The sequence below is a fragment of the Fundulus heteroclitus genome, chromosome 11 (genome assembly GCF_011125445.2).
Source record: "Fundulus heteroclitus isolate FHET01 chromosome 11, MU-UCD_Fhet_4.1, whole genome shotgun sequence".
NCBI classification, from domain to species: domain Eukaryota; kingdom Metazoa; phylum Chordata; class Actinopteri; order Cyprinodontiformes; family Fundulidae; genus Fundulus; species Fundulus heteroclitus.
Genome location: NC_046371.1, coordinates 36,199,541 through 36,216,214, shown reverse-complemented (window position 1 = coordinate 36,216,214; position 16,674 = coordinate 36,199,541). Strand labels below are relative to the sequence as shown.

Below are 16,674 nucleotides of genomic sequence, written 5' to 3'. Positions count from 1 at the left end.
TCAGAATGTGGCCCTAATTTAGTTTATATGGATGCTAACTATTATCTGCTGCTACAGATATATTGTCAAGAGTTACAGTTTTATGTGGCATCATTTTCATAAGCAGATGTGATCAGACAATAAAAGCATTATGTATTAAACATGAAGCGTTGTAATGTCTGAATACAAAAATATATAATTTTGCTAGTTGGTTAACTATCATGGCAGGGTTATGATTAGAGAAGCTGCAGCATGTGTTGGATTTGTGATGAAGTACCAAAGTTCTGGTCCAAAGCTATTTATGCAATTTTCATTTAACGCTTTTATGCAGAGCGATATTTATGTAACTGTCTAAATGCACTTCCATCAAATGTTCTCTAAACGTAAAATTTAAAAACCCAAAGGAGTAAAAGGACGCAAAGACACAGAACCTAAAAGCAGGATGGAGCACCTTTAGACCAGCTTAGAACTGGTATGGTACCAATTCCAGAGGAAAGCTCAAACATCTGGACAGTAGGGCTTGATTTGCTCCTTTAGGTGTCGTGTTGTCGTTGCTGCCAAACAGACACACGTGTCTGTCTTGTTAGGAGAAAGCAGGAGCCTTTTTTCAGCCAGCTGACCGACAGTACACAGCAGCAGGTCACCACTGCGTTCCTCTACGCTCCAAACATCTGGAGAACCCTCTGGTCCATCCCGCACTTTCTCTGGCATCTCGGAAAAAAGACTTTCACCCGGAGGATCGACTGGAAATGTTTGATATTTTTCACACCGTAGCTTTGAAAACCTTGGTTGACCTTGGTCCCGGTAACAGACCCGTACCTGGTGACACATCAAACAGCAGACTTCAGCTTTTCTTTTCACTAAGTGACAGTGTGTCGCTGTCCTGAGAGCTCGCTGCTCTCTGCCAGCTACACAAACAGCCAGAGAGAACATGACGTCACCCCTCTAACATCTCCGAGGTACGCCTGTGGCTCACAGTTCAGCAGGTTCAAACGAGTGATGCAGACTCGTGGTAACGTACACTACTACTACCTATTGTTGCAGAAAAGGCCTTTGGAAGCTCTGACAAGTCATTGCACGGAGCCTCTGATACTCGTATGGTCAGAAAAGACACAGTGGGAGTAAACAGAGAGGCAATAACGTGCAATCACCACGTCATCGTTCAAATATATTTCCTTACACTTCCACAAAATCCCACCCATCACTGTACAGCTAACGTGTAGCAGGGATTCAGGATTCTGACCCCATCGTGGCAAAGATGATCGTTCTTTGGTAGATTCAGCCTTAAAAGAGGAGTCACTATCCCAACATAAATCTGGCACCTAGAACAGGAAAACCGGAGCCTCTGACACAAACATTTAGGCTTTAGTGAGAAAAATGAAGGTGAAGCAGAAGAAGCCAAACGAGGGGAAAAAAAAAAAAACAGCGGTTCACCATGTGGCCAACAATCTATTCATTGCTCCCGTTTAATTTCTTTTGGGTGCATAATCCTTTCAGTTTCAATGGCAAATTTAACAGTCCCCAAGGCCTAAGCACCAGACTGGTCAATACAAAACCAGACAACTAATTACTGAGCGCACCGCGCTCTCCTCTCCCCCCTCCTCTCCTTTTCTTCCCTTTTTCTCTCCTTGGTTCCTCCTCTCACTCCAGCAGCTGTGGGGATCATGTACACAAGAGCAGCAGTCAGCCAGTATTAGGTTTCCACTTCCCAGATCTCCCTTAAAAGCTTGTCCCATAATGGCCCTTCAGTCACACAAACACGCATAGGGTTTCATTTGAAAAACGACGCACAACGTGGCACAAGCACATGCTAGCATTCATCTTCACTTAAGATGTTTGAAATATTGTGAAAACAGAGTTCAGTTTGCTTTCCTTTGGCTTTAGCCATTTATTTATTTATTTTAAAGGAATCTCCAGCTAGGGTTTTAGGTGTTAAAAACACTTTTAGACGCCTTTTCTCTACAGCCCCACCAGTACAGAAAAGGCTTTCTGGGAGACAAAAACATAAATGCTCCTGATGTCAAGCAGTTAAGTAGCTGCTTTAAGAGCATGTAATTACCACATAATTGACACCTTGTTTTAAAGTAATAAACATGGTTACAACCTGACAAGCTGTTTGGCTCATTAAAACGAAACAAAAAAAGACACTCAAACCTGAGTGTGAGGGGCCAGATTTGCTGATTTTCTTAAAATTCATTTTAAGAATTTGCCTTTTATCAAACAGCTGCACTGTTTTGCAATGTACTGATTTTATTTGAATTAAATCATCCCAAAATTTAACTGGAATACTGTAAACCTGGAACTGGAATATCTGCAGATTTTTTTTTTTTTTTTGTGCAAGTAGGTGCTAGAATGAATTTGTTTGAATGTAATTGTGTTGAATTGTAATGAAATGGAGAACAGGACTGGATATTACCCTCCTGGTTGACAGTAGGTTAAGTTGAAAATAATTGGATCAGCTGACAATGATAATTAGCTGTGCTTTATAGCACGGCACTTAAAACAGGGTGGTTGGTTTTAGCTAAAAAAAGCCAACATTTGATTTTTTTATGCACCAATGTAATTATGTAACACAAATTACAAATTTTAAACAGCAAATGTGAGATGTTAGTGAGATGTTTATTTAATTTGGTATTTTAGCTAATCGCTATCAAGTTTAGCCTCTGCTTAAAGACATGCACTGTTTTTTTTTATTCTTTTCCGATCCTCTGAAAACAGAAGTGGGTGCATGTGGTGCAGGGACTCTTAGCGTAGCCTTGGTCACATGCGGCTGTTTTTAGTGCAGATGAGAGAGCGCTCACCCTGTGCTTCCCATGAGTAAATACCCCGGCCGTGACAATGCTAACACAGTCGTTCTAACGTGCTTGCTGGAAGCCCAGCCCCATGTTGTCGTGTTGTGACTGCTGTCCCGAGCTTTGCGGGGATCCTCTGTAAACAGACGCGCTGCTGACGCTTTGATCATGACCCAAACACACACCAGCAGCCCGGCATGGCCACTAATTTGCTGATGGGTTTAAAAACTCCCCCAGTTAAGATCATTTCCCTCAGATAATGGGAAGAGTCGGCCCCCGGTGACCTGAGTGGAGTGTCCTTTGTCTCACTCCTAATGTTTGACTTAGTTCATTGTGTCTGCATTATCCCCCCCCCCCCCCCAGCACAACAGCTTCTCTGCAACAGCCCTGCTGCACCACACTGCCATCAAAGAGGAAACACTGAATAAATGGACGCCATTTCCCTGCATGACCCCCCCCCCCCCTTTTTTTGGCTCCCAAACAGCGTTTGTGTGGCCACAAAAGGTCGGGTCATTTATGCAGCAGTTTAAAACGGTACAAAGGGAATCACGTGGGATGTACTCGTACACGACGACACGCACACACAGGCGGGTTGACGAGTGAATCCAGAAAGGCCTCGGTTTGCACAGTCAGAGGACAGACTCCTGTTGGCTCAGAGAAGCAGACAAATTGATTATGATCTCTTGACCCAAGTAGCAGGCAGCTGTCCAAAACAAACATCTCTGAGATTGCTCAAACACAAAGTGGGATAAATCCCACAGAATGCAACGCTTATTGGATTGTTCCAAAAACAAACAAAGTCAGCAGCATTTGAAATGAAATCTGGTAAATGACCTACATTTAGCAGCAAGCTTGTTCCAAGCACCTCACAGCAATCTCTGCCACAGCCGCTGCTTTGGAACAGGCAAATTCAGACAGAGGAGAGTCCTGCAGCTACTTAGCTGACCAAGGTCTAACTGGTTCAGTGTATTCTCCTCCACCGTAGGGATGGAGGCTCTGAAAGATCCAGGAATTCAGAGCACAGCTCCGTTCTCAATTACTTAAAGACCAAAGATTGAAAGCGTATGACGTCTGTTTGCACTTTGTGTTTTCTTCTATAGTTTTTTAGATGCTTATGGGTCCTGACTCTCTTTCATGTAGGTATCAAACCTTTCTTATGTTTTAGCCACCTTCTCCGTTCAATATAATAATAATAACAATAGAACAAATGCAATCACAGGAGCTTTATCGACAAGCAAGAGATAAAACGGCCTTTATCCTTTTATCTCTTTTGTTCCATATTTCTGCCTGCGTCAGAAGAAATGGATCTCGGGTAATGGGTCACACTGCCTCATTTAGAAACCTGACATCACCGTCATCATCAACCCACTCGGGGCTTTTTAGGCTAGCATTCAATTCTGTTGGTGGACTTGTGTGTGAGCAAAACAAAAGGCTCTGGCTCAACTCACCCCTTAACCAATTCCTGCCCCCATTTTATCCCAAACTATTTCCATTTCATATCCATAAACAAATGGTTTCTACACATGTACATGATGGTTTTGTATCGGTTTATTTCTTAGTTGTTAAGCATTTTGCTAAGTTACACGCAAGCCGGCAGCAGTTTTGATGGTGGCCGATGCGTTCGTTAGCCACATTTTGTGCACCTACAGCTCTTCGTACTTCTACACATAGATTTTGCGCTAATTTTTAACTTCAAATTAAAATACAGTTTTTTTAATTTTATTTTATTTGACACAAGTTGGCAAAATTGTACTTCCTAAATGTTCTCTAATCTAAATGATAGATTGTGGTTTTTCATTTAAAAAAAAAAAAATCATAGGGAAATTGCTATTTCTACTGCAAGAAAGTTGTTGCGATCATTTTTGCCCTGTCAGCCGGCCCTTCCTTGCAATATCCTCTTGAATGTTGCTTTAAGATTAAAATCGGTTTATTGTGATGAATTAGGAACAATTCAGGACACCGTCATAGATAATAAATAATCAGAGCACAGCCCAAGACTTGGCCTTAAGTCATTAAAAATGAACTTATAATTGGTCTTTGATAATTATCGTCTGTCATTAGTTTAGTGCTGAAAGCCACTTTAATTATTTTAGTCTGAAGTTCATGTGTTCTTTCACAAGGAGGTAAAACAACAGAGCATTATTACTTTGCTTTTTATCTAGAAAGTGAAGGTAAATAGCTTTCATGATTAATGACTAGCTCAATAAAACTAGATTTCGAAACAGAACATGTGAGATCATATCTTGGAAGCACTGAAATAGTGGCGCGATCTCTTTGTTTCTGCATTTTGATACTGATTGGGTTAACATTTAGCAACATTATAAAATCTGATTTATTTTACACGCCACTTTCTTTTTTGTCTTGAATAGCTCTGAGAAAGTTTTGTTTTAATACATCAAAAAAGGAAAGTAAGTCTGAGTGCATCAACAAACAGCCTGTTTTCTGGTGCAAATAAATGAAAGTTAGAGACGAGCTCTGATGCATGCACAGGAACCCTTCCTAGGACTTAAAACAACTAACTTCTAAACGGAGCTTGTAGCACATTTTTATGATTTCTGGCTCATGCTTGTTGCCTTTAATGGTCAGATTAAAATTAAAGTTTACATAAATGACACTGTCCATAGTCGTAAGAATGTGGGAATCTGCCAAAAGCTAAATCAGTAGGTCAGAAAAAATAAAAAATAAGAATTCTTGTAGAGTTGAGAAAGAATGATGAAAGATTGTGTTACCTGTATTCTCTACTTATTTTTAGAATTTTATCTCAAACTCACTAGAGCCTTATACTGACAAGATTCGTTGCAGAGGGATCACTTGGGATTTGTAATAATTGTGGAGATTTTCTGTGTTGTTAATCCTGTGCGAATCTGCAATTTGTAAAGTTCCCCCACAAATTACCCACTATATTGCGCTGAACTCTGCGGTCCTGTCACATTAATAATCAATGCAAATAGGCATCTCTGTGATTTGTACAGAAATGGGAGGGATCCAATACATGTTTTGGTAGTTAATGTTTCCTGGGTGCATTTTTTTTCGCTTTTGGAAAAGAATAGAGGGTGAATTGAAGTGTTTAGAAGACCTTTTGGGTCCCAGGCCAGCAAAACCCCATCGGCCTGGAATCATAAAGAAAAGGCTGAATAGGAGGAGCAATATCATGCATTGCAAGAATCATTTTCTTCTGTGTGTAGCCGTCTGTTACACAGCTAGCTAGCACTGGCAGTAAAACAGCACCAAACTGTAGTCATAGCCTGCAAAGCAGTGTCAACGTCAACTCCCACACTGGGTCAGGTCATTCCTCGAGTCGATTGATAAAACATGTAACCGACCAGAAGTTAAATTATGAGCAATTTGCAGCTCGCCAACATTATATCCTGGAGATGCACGTGAAATCCAGCAAAACCTCATGTGAATGTGCCACATAAAAAGCAGACTTAGAGGAGTAATTTATTTATTACATGAGGGCCCTAGATTTATAACCTGTGAATGGGGCTTAGGACTGATGATAACAAAGAAACAAAACATTATTTTGAGACAACAAGGCCACTGTTATAAGCTGTTTTTGCATTTTATTAACAAATAGATGCAATTATTGTGGTAGTTACAATATGGACAAGGACAAGTATGCTGGCCTGTCTAGTGAGTGGGTATGGGCTGTTCACCGGTAACCAGGGAACAAAAAGTCATTAAAAAGATACAAGTTCAAAAGCCCTAAAGCTTTTTCATGATATGATTATGGTTTAAAGACCCTTTTATAAGAGCTGAGAGAAGCGCCAGTCTCCTCTAACTGTGTTAAGCATATAGAAAAGCAGCACTTTCCCTGGCCCTGGCCCTCTTCCCTGCTGCTGCACTCAGCCCATCAGCTGGCTTAAATAAGGATCTTATGGTTTTACCTCGCTCACAAGAAAGATTAAACAGGCTGTTTGGGAAGTTTTCTAGTGACAGAAAAAATAACTATTATACAAACTAAAACAGCACCATGTAACCTTTAGCCACTAGGGGCGCTAGAATTGTAACTTCCAAGTTAAGCGCCCATGAAGGCCAATGGCAACAGTGCACTGTGGCAAAATTAAACAGTCTCCATCCAGGCTGTGGAATCTGATAGCAGACCACTTTGGACCAGCAGACTGAGTTCATGGACTTACTGGTAAGTCCATGAACTCAGTCTGCACACCAAGTGTGCTCAGGATGGGACCTGCACCGAGGCCATCAGAGAACCAAGAATAGGTCTGATCAGGTAAGTGTCTTATGTTTTGTTTTGTTGTTAGAGCAGTCTGAGCTCAGACTGCCATAACATAGAATGGGTCATGTGACCTAGAGTACCGCTCTAGGTCACATGACCCATTCAGTGGCGGAGCCGACACTCTGAAGTTACATAGGCCAGTTTTTGAGAAGGGCAGCACAATTTTTACCAAAAAATGTTTTTTTATATATCTCAGCTTAAGCTAATACTTGGGTCAAAACTTACACAGTACTGCTTTAAGGTTAGAACTACAGCTAACAAGTTGCAAGTGGCATGTCTATTATTACAAACTGATGGCTTCCCCAAGCAGACTGCCATAAAGAATAACAGCTACTATAAGCTTTTCATACTCAGAATGAATTGTTAGAAATTGTTAGATTAAAATGAGCAGAACAGCAAAACAAGTTAATATTCTGTGTGAAAAGTATGACTCCTGATTGCAATGGGAGTTTATTTTAGATTTTTGTAAGACTATGTAGCAAATTAAAATACTTAAATGTCAGAGATAGCACTGTTAATATATCAGTATTGTATGCTATTTAAGCAATATTATAAATAGCTGTTGCTTGTGTGTTTAAAATACAAATAATCAGTTATACATTTTTGTTTTAAATACACAATGAAATTATTGTACTTTTATTGAAAGTTATTGCATAACTTTCAGTAAAAGTAGTCAGTTTTATGAAAGGTCTAGTTAAAAACAAAGTGTACTATGTAGACTACAGCTTCTACACATTTTATTGCCCATGTTGATTAAAAAAAAGACATTAAGGTTTTCAGCCACTTAAAAGTGACTAAAACTTTGAGACGACTTTGTCGTATGAGAAGTTTGTTAACCTTAATCTAACGTCCTGACACTGCTGAACTTTTTATAGCTCCCTCTTTTAGATCCTTGCAATTATTATGGATAGTATTTCACAGAAGTATACTCCTCACATTTCTGTAAACATCTTACATCATCTTCTCCTGGGGCAACACTGAAGATATGGCACTTTGATATGATGTAACGTAGACAGTCTACAGCTTGTATAACAGTGACAATTTTCTCTCCTGTAAAAATAATTCAACACACAGCCATTAATGTCTAAGCCACTGGCAACAAAAGTGAGTAAACCCCTAAGTGAAAATATCCAAATTGTGCCCAAAGAGTCAATATGTTGTGTGGCCACCATTATTTTCCAGCCCTGCGTTAACTCTCTGGGTCATGGAGTTCACTAGAGCTTAACAGGTTGCCATGGGAATCCTCTTCCACTCCTCCATGATGACATCACGGTGCTGGTGGAGGTTAGAGACCTTAGGCTCCTCCACCTTCAGTTTGAGGATGGCCCCACAAACGCTCACTAAGGTTTAGGTTTGGAGACATCCTGGGCCGGTCCAGCTCCTTTACCCTCAGTTCCTTTAGCAAGGCAGCGGTTGTCATGGCGGTGTGTTCGGGGTCCTTGTGCTGAAAAACTGTCCTCTAGATCTGGAGAGTGTTCTTTGCCATGAGGTTCCATGTTGACCTTCCAGGGACCAGTGTGACAGAGTGTGAGAGAAATGACACCAACTTTAAGACACCTGCTTCCCATTCACAGCCGAGGCCTTAACACTAACGAGCCATATGACACCAGAGAGGGAAAAATGGCTAATTGGCCACAATTTGTATATTTTCACTTAGGGGTGTACTCATCTATGTTGTCAGCGGTTTTGACATTAATGGTTGTGTGTAGGGGCAGTAAAATGAAAAATACAATGTTTTTTTTTCCACTTGCCACAGTGGCTGGTGGGAAGGTTTTTGTACTAGTCACTCAAACATTTTACCAGCCACAAATTTTATTTTTTGTGCATAACATTTTCCTTGGCAACAAACACCCAAACTCAGTTAGATCTAATATTTTACATTATTAGATTCATTCTTAATAAATCATCCTATCTTCTAGAGAACTGCATGATAGTAGGTCCATTTTAAGGCTTTGAAGAAGGATGCATACACACAAACACCAAGGGTGACTTTTTCAAACTTACTGATAATTTAACACTGCAGTAAAATAATAACTTCATACAAGGTTCAAAATCAAAGCTTGCAGATCTGTGCATCATTCAAAAGGTAACGCCAAGAGAAAAGCATGACTTTCTTTCCTCACAAAATCAGACTGGGAACATTTAGTGTATTATGCTTAATTTACTTAGGAGTTTTTGAACCAACTTAGTGTATTGAAATTATATAATAGTGAACAACAAACCTCTTCCTCTGTCAAAGTCCACTTGCAATAATATTTTTCATAAAACTGCTGTACACTATCACAACCGCACAGAATTTATACCAAAAACCAAATTCTGCTTTTTCATCAACATCAGACGTAATTGTATTGTCACTTCCATGTTCTATATGTACCCATACACGTGTATAATCAATTATATAAAAAGGTCTGAATGTGACACAAAAGTTTAAATATTGTTGTGTTGGTAGAAAAGTGGGGAATGTGAGTTGTAGTAAAAAACGCTGAGCAAAGATCTTAATCATAAAAAACACTTAAAACCTCCAACTGAATTGTGTTCATAACAAAACTCTAATTTCTTGAATTACTCTGTCAAACAACTACAGTGTTTCAAGGTGTATATGTATCAGAAAGGTGTTAATATTAGGAATATGAGAAAAAGTAGGTCAGACTGAAATATTTATAAAAACCTATTTCCGTTGATGTGCGGTTGTAAGGAGCAAAGGGCATGCCGATCTCGGCAGGTATGTGCTTTTAGAGTGTCACACTGGCTGCTCTCATCAAAAATGAGTCAGCTCACCATTGACACGGAATTTAACTTTGGGGTTTTCTCTTGACTCTCCTGGGAAACGTTTTTGTTGTCTGCCGCCCACTTATGACGGAGTGTAACGTCACAATGCTAAAGGTACTTTTTACTAGTTTTTCTTCTTTTACTGGATGCAATTAGAACAGACTAGCAGCAACTCAGGCACACTGCTGCCCTTCAACAGGTCAGTTATGCAAATTTAACACAGTTTTTCTGTTTGAATTGCAAACCTGTCACTTCATAAAATTACCCGCATTTGACCCGTGACTACTTTACACTGCATCAAGTGGCATATCTTTAGAGCTGTCCCATGAAAAATTTGAATATGTACAAATATGTGAGAGCTTGGGCCGACTTTTGTGAGACTCAGCAGCCTTTGTTAGATCTTTTTAAAATGCATGGTAAGGGCTTGTATTTGTATTGTATTTGCTTGTATGACTTAATGATTCATAATTCAGGCCATGTTAAATAGAGGCAGTTGCTTACAACATATAGCTTTTCAATGTGCAACCATCTCTCTATCTGTAATGATTTAATGAAACTTTCAGATTTTAGACATATTCAAAATCTCTACCTCCACACACCTTATGAGGTTTTTGGTTATTAGACTTTAGATATTAGCAGGAGGATGAATGATGAATGGGGGGGAAAAAAAACAAATGTCACTTGTCTTCCTTGGTCGCTTGACACCATAATTAAAACTGTGCCAATAATCGGGGTTAGCATTATTAGGGCTTATGCGTAGTAATTTTCTTGGCTCAACAGGAGGAAAGTTGGCTACTCCCCCTGACAGTGTGAAATCCAAACTTAGGCTAGTCTCCCGTTAAGATCTTCCAACAATTTAAATAACGCCACAGTTATTAAGCAGACCATCAATGTCTGAACTTTGTGACTCACAATATGTGGTAATCAACACTTAAAAACAGGTTGTGCTTTAAGTGTATTACAGATGGCTGTGAAGGGGACAGGAGAGGCTAGAGAGCCCCACTTAATTCATTTACTTGCACTCTTGTAATGTGATCAGCGCCCGAGTAAGACAATACCCAGATTGGGACTCTCATACAAACATCCTAACACAATTATCTTAGTTGCATTATGGTTGTAATGGAAGTATGCACAACTAGATTTACAGTGATGGATACCTCATTGATTTTGTAAGACTTTTATAATACAGTATATAGAAGATAGTGTTTGGTCTTTGCAAGATATGAGAAGTTGAAACTGAAATACTCAAAACTGGAATACTTTGAATTTGTTATTATCCTTGGCTACATGTGGATCATTAGAGATCTCTGACTACCAACAACTGACAATGAGCACAATACTGTAAGGATGAAAAACTTAAAATAGGTTTAAGTACTAAGCATAGTTTGAATTAAAATGTGTCACTCCAAGCATGTTCTGTGAAAGAGAAAAAAACAACTCTGAGCAGGATTACTGAAATGTAACTACTGTTTCTCTCTTGGTTGAGTGGCAGAAAAGGAAACCACCTCCTATTTCCTGAAACCTTCCGATCCTGCCCGCTTTCTGAGTTTCTGTTTTCATCCTCAATGCCACCTGTGTCATTCAGATGTCAGCAGCAGCCTAACAACTCATAAATCACTGCTGCTAAGTGAGCTTTTCCTTTTCACTGCTTGCACACAACAACTGGGCTAATTTATAACCAGACGAGGCATGAGGCAAAGGCTAAAACTGGCTTTGGGGTCAGGGGGGTTATCTGACAAGTCTTTGCTTGGTGTGAAGGACGAAAAACTGGTACGATCTATACGTACACCTATACTCCTAAGGGTTGAAAAACATGCTTACTCCTTTTAAATGGAACAGCAGCATTGTTTTATTATGGAATTAAATTAAACCAAAAAGTGATTTCAATTTTTCCATATGGATCTGAACAGATAAGAAAATGTGACTCAGGATAAGGATGGGCATCGATCTTTATTGTGATTTTTTTTAATGGTTGTGAGAATTTAGATTTTTCTTGTGACACTGATAAACTCTATATGTTTGCACAAGCCAAACTCTAAAAGTACTGTTATTAACATTATTTTCTACTTTGTCCTCTGTTTTGCAGCAATAAATATGAGTATCTTTAAAAACATTGTAGCTTACCAGCCTTTGACTCTGGTCCATCCTACAAAATATTTTGACAAAAAAAGGCTGCAGAACATTTTAAATCACCTTTTATCAACTCTTGTTGCCATTGCAATAAACGCACCGTCATTTGGCCCATCCATAACAGAGAATCTAGTATTTCTGTGTCTAAGTGCTGAGCCAGCAATTAGTGTTTTTAGTTGGCTCAGTTGGAGCAGGGAGAGGAGCCACCTCTATTAAAAGTGCAACTTTTTGACAGCAAACTTTGTGAATCCTCATGACAACGGGCTGCTGTTCTCCTGCTTCATTATACTGTGACCTACATGCTCAAAATAGAGAACTAGATTCTGGAGTAGATAGTGTGTGTGTGTGTGTGTGTGTGTGTGTGTGTGTGTGTGTGTGTGTGTGTGTGTGTGTGTGTGTGTGTGTGTGTGTGTGTGTGTGTGTGTGTGTGTGTAAGCGTAAGAGCTGCGGTGTTGACTGAAATCCAGCACACAAAAAAAAAAAGCTCACCTGCATCCTTTAAATCAAGAAACTCAATTAGTTAAGATTAAAACTTAAAAAGCACCTTCACGAAAGAAGTATGTTCACAATTGCAAGTCAGGACACCTAATTTCCATGTTGCTGTCATGTCTAATGCAAAGAGAGAGAGAGTAAGGTACAGCATGAGTCAGAGACGGGGTCTGATTTCTTCAACGAGACAAGAGAGAGTGAGGTCAAAACCCATGAAGAGCCAACGATCCAACAAGGTGAAGCGCATAAATCACGGCACTAAAGTTCAGCAGCTGCCCCAAACCACTTCTCTCTCTCTTTGCATTCATGCAAAGTTAGAATGGTTTGTGCACTTTCTCACAGGTAAGTCTAAAAACAATACATAAGGGAACACAAAGGAATTTACAATGTTGAGATTTAGCAAAGAAAATGTTTTTGGAGGGACATAATCAGTTAAAAACTCCAGTTTTATTTTAGTTATGTTCAGTTGCAGGAAATGGGGAATATTTAGTGAATAATTTGTGAAAAAAATAAACAGTTGATTTGGGATTTTATTCATACAAAGAAACTAAATATCCATAAATACTAAATGCAATAATTCCTTGTCAAATACATTGCTGTAACCATGCTATAATGACACAGATGCACATTTATCCCACAAAAGGATCATTAAATAAGCCCGAAGAGAAAAATCTACCATTATCCTTTTTAGTATTCTATAGAAAAAAGACAGCAGCCATAATAATCTGCAACAATTAAGCTCAGCAATGCAACTAGAAAAGTCTGGAAGCCTGAAGCATTTGAACAAAGGCCGACAAAATCCAAAATGACGCTCAGCCGACCGTGGCCTTCACAACTCACACTAGCAGAGTTCTGGATTAAAACAAGTTAGCGACCAATTTGTTATTTTACAGAGCTGTAACATACATTTAGATTTTTTATAAAAAAATAAATTAATAAAAAAGAATGAGGGAAATATTCTTCTGTTATTTATAACTTAAATCCAACACATTTTAATGGGACTGGATCAATTTAATTGGGCAAATAATAATAATTTGAAAAAAACCTAATAAAATCACCTTTACTTCATGTCAAAATACAAATCATACACATCAGTGTCACAGCTGAGAAAAGTTTTTAAAGCCATCGTGCCATTCTCTTTGACCCCTCCAAATTCCCTTCCCCCATATGGCCCCTTTTTCTATCCCCCCTGCATCACTCCACCTTGACCGTCAACATTTTAAATTCAAAACCCTCGTATTGCCAAGGGAAAAGAAGCCCATTTCAACCGGTGAAGCGTAAAGTGAAAAACGAAAGTTCTGCTTAAGCTTTTTTCCTATAACAGAACACGAGTCCAACAATAACAAACCCATTCTGCTAACTACAGGGCAGAGAGAAGTCAGGCAGATGGAGAGTCTCACTGACAGAACTTCTGAAAAGTGCTTAGCTAGAAACAGAAGAGCACTTACCAAATAGTTCCCGACATCTGAGCTTGCAAATGTAAGATTCCTCTTGCTTATCTCCGATCCGCTAAAATTTTTCTGAGCTTCCATATGGCACCCCCACCCCTCCGACAGGCAAAAAGCAGAGAGAGAGCGCGGCGGAGGGAGAGTCAAACACCCCAAGAAGAGAGCGGGAGAGGGAGGGGAGCATTAGTCCTGGTGTGGAGAAGATGGAGGGGACTCCTGCAGCTGTGAACCCCCCCACCCCTCGCCCCCCACCCTGTCAGTATCTCCTCAAATTCAATCCTCCTCTCCATGTGTGTCTGCAGCACCGCGGAAAAAGGCTACGGAAACAAAGTGATCTCCTTACATACAGCCCAGAGAAGGAGGCAGAGGGAGGGGGAGGACGAGAGCGAGAGCGAGAAACATGCGCAGGCAGCGGCAGAGAAAGAAAACAAGTGAGCCGCTAGGAAGGCCGATGCAGCCGGAGGAGAGCAGGTTCAAGTTTTCAGCGTTTTCTCCACTTTGTTGTAAAACTCTTAATGTGAGCTCCCTGAGTGGGAGGGAACGAGCGCCAAGCTTCTAGGCAAGGAAATAGTCTGTAATATCTTCCAGCTTCTTCCAACCCCCCACTTCTCCCTCCCTCCCTCCCTCCCTCCGTCTTTCTCTCACTCTCTATCACTCTTTCTCTCGCTCCGGTAATAAGCCTGGCTGCTCCAGCCCCCCTCCTCCAGGCGCTGGAATGCAAAGAGAGACTTTCAAGAGGCCCAGTCAGACAAACCTTGGAGTCAGTGCACCTTGACCTTTGGGTCAGACATGGTGTGTGTGAGCGGCTTGCAGCTTTAACGGTGTCTGTATATAATTATGTGTGTGTGTGTGTGTGTGTGTGTGTGTGTGTGTGTGTGTGTGTGTGTGTGTGTGTGTGTGTGTGTGTGTGTGTGTGGAGGTTGGAGGGGAGTGGGGGCCTCATGAAATCATGTATCTGTGGCCAGAGAGCCACTTGACAGATAATTCTGTCAGACACTTCCACCCTATCACAATCAGCATTCCACCGGCTGGTGTTACCTTCACACAATAGAACACAATAATTGTATTAAAGGGTTCAGGCTGAGGCAGGAACATTGCTGCATATTACTCTTTGTTCCCTTTTTAATAACTGAATAACTCCCAGTAACAAAAACAGGTCACTTACAGAGCTATAGGTTGAGAATATACGTTCAACATCCTGTGCTGCTTCTTTGCGTCATAGAGGTTGTCAGAGTGGATAAATATTTGGTACATTAGTGGATGGATGACAGTTTCTGATGGCTCAAAGTTAAATGTTTATAAATAAAGGAGACTTTTTTGCATCATTTTATTTTGTTGTTTTATTTTAATATTTAGTTTGTATCAAAACAGGGCAGAGAACTACTTTTCTTCTGATAGAAATTCTGATGTATATACACACTATAAAAAGCAGTTTAGAAGGGTATTAAATTTCAGCCATTACATTGATTCTGATCTTAACTAAGCATGTTGGGTTCAAACTTTAAGAATAGTTACATTTATATTAGCTACTTTCTTTTAAATTTGCTTGTACATTAGCCTAAATATTCCCCAATTTCTGTTTACATAGTATTTTTTGGCCATATAATACGTTAGCACTCACGTAAGACCATCAAGGTAAGAACTAATCAAAGACTGATATAAATGCATCCTTTGTTTCCTAGATGAATTGGCAGATTTTCTTTTTTTTTCACATTTTCATTTTTATATTGTTTAATTTTATAGGTTTCTCCAATGATTTTATCAGGGGGACAAATCTATCTTTTCCCCAGATTTTGGGGGTCCTGGCTTCCCCAACCCCCGTGATTTCTCCCTATGGGCATCACTGTCAGAATGATTAGCATGTGGAACCACCAATAGATAAGGTGATATCCCCGGAACTCGAGGGGCAGAGGGGGCGTGGACAGGATGGGACATGAAGGCATCTGATTGGTTCTTTCCATTCGGACCAAATGAAAGGCTTGGCCAGTTTTTACAGGCCTACAGCTTTCACAGAGATCTAATTTTCTAACCTTTTTCTGAATACATAGTTTATTGACTACTGTCAGGATGGAAGGACCATTTCACCCAGTATAAGAATTTATTTTTTTTAAAACAGGACTTTGAACTATGTTGCTCACTCTGCAAATCACTCACTTGAAACAATGTCAAGCTGAATGTACTACAACAGATACTGAGAAAATCTGCTAAAACTCAAACAGCTACCTGTAGTATCCAATCAGCCCAAACCTGGACACGGTACAAAATGCCAGTTGGTGAAATCTCCATTGTCAAGAGCGATTTTACAAACAGATACTGTACGTATGCTGCATTCAAGTACAGCAAGTATATTTGGATGTCGGAACATCAAACACCTGATGTGATTTCAACAGGTTTTATTCTCATATTTGGGAACAGGGTCTTTTTCAAAGTTTCTAAACATTAACATTGTTTTCAAGTGGTTATATTGCTGTATAATCTATCCACGCATTGGGCCTGCTTATACTACTTTATTCACTGAGGGGGAAAAAAGCTCATGTTTAGTGGAGGCGAAGGACTGAAGCAGCAACAGGACATTGGCAGGTGCATCATAAATGATATGCTGTCAGTGAAAAAGTTACAGAAACACGGGGAACTCAGGAACAAACGGGAACATTGAAGGGACTAAAACCTGGATGTACCAAATCCCCAGTCAGTGCTATAGTTTCCACTGTTACAACACAATAAAATAAAATCATTCATTTCAGAAAATGTAAAAAGGCAGAAGTAAAAAAAATCTTTATAGTCTTAGAACTACATTGATGCAAGATTTTTGGTGTCACCTGGATAGATT

General features: G+C 39.8%; 1 long non-coding RNA gene across 1 annotated transcript in view; it reads right to left on the bottom strand.

Annotated features, from left to right (window-relative positions):
- The window catches only part of LOC110368866, a 57,461-nt gene extending 43,011 nt beyond the window's left edge, over window positions 1–14,450 (bottom strand). Inside the window, exon 1 of the long non-coding RNA XR_004931976.1 lies at window positions 13,845–14,450. This is a non-coding gene — a long non-coding RNA (uncharacterized LOC110368866). The remainder of the gene's footprint in view (window positions 1–13,844) is intronic.
- Window positions 14,451–16,674: the final 2,224 nt, after the last annotated feature.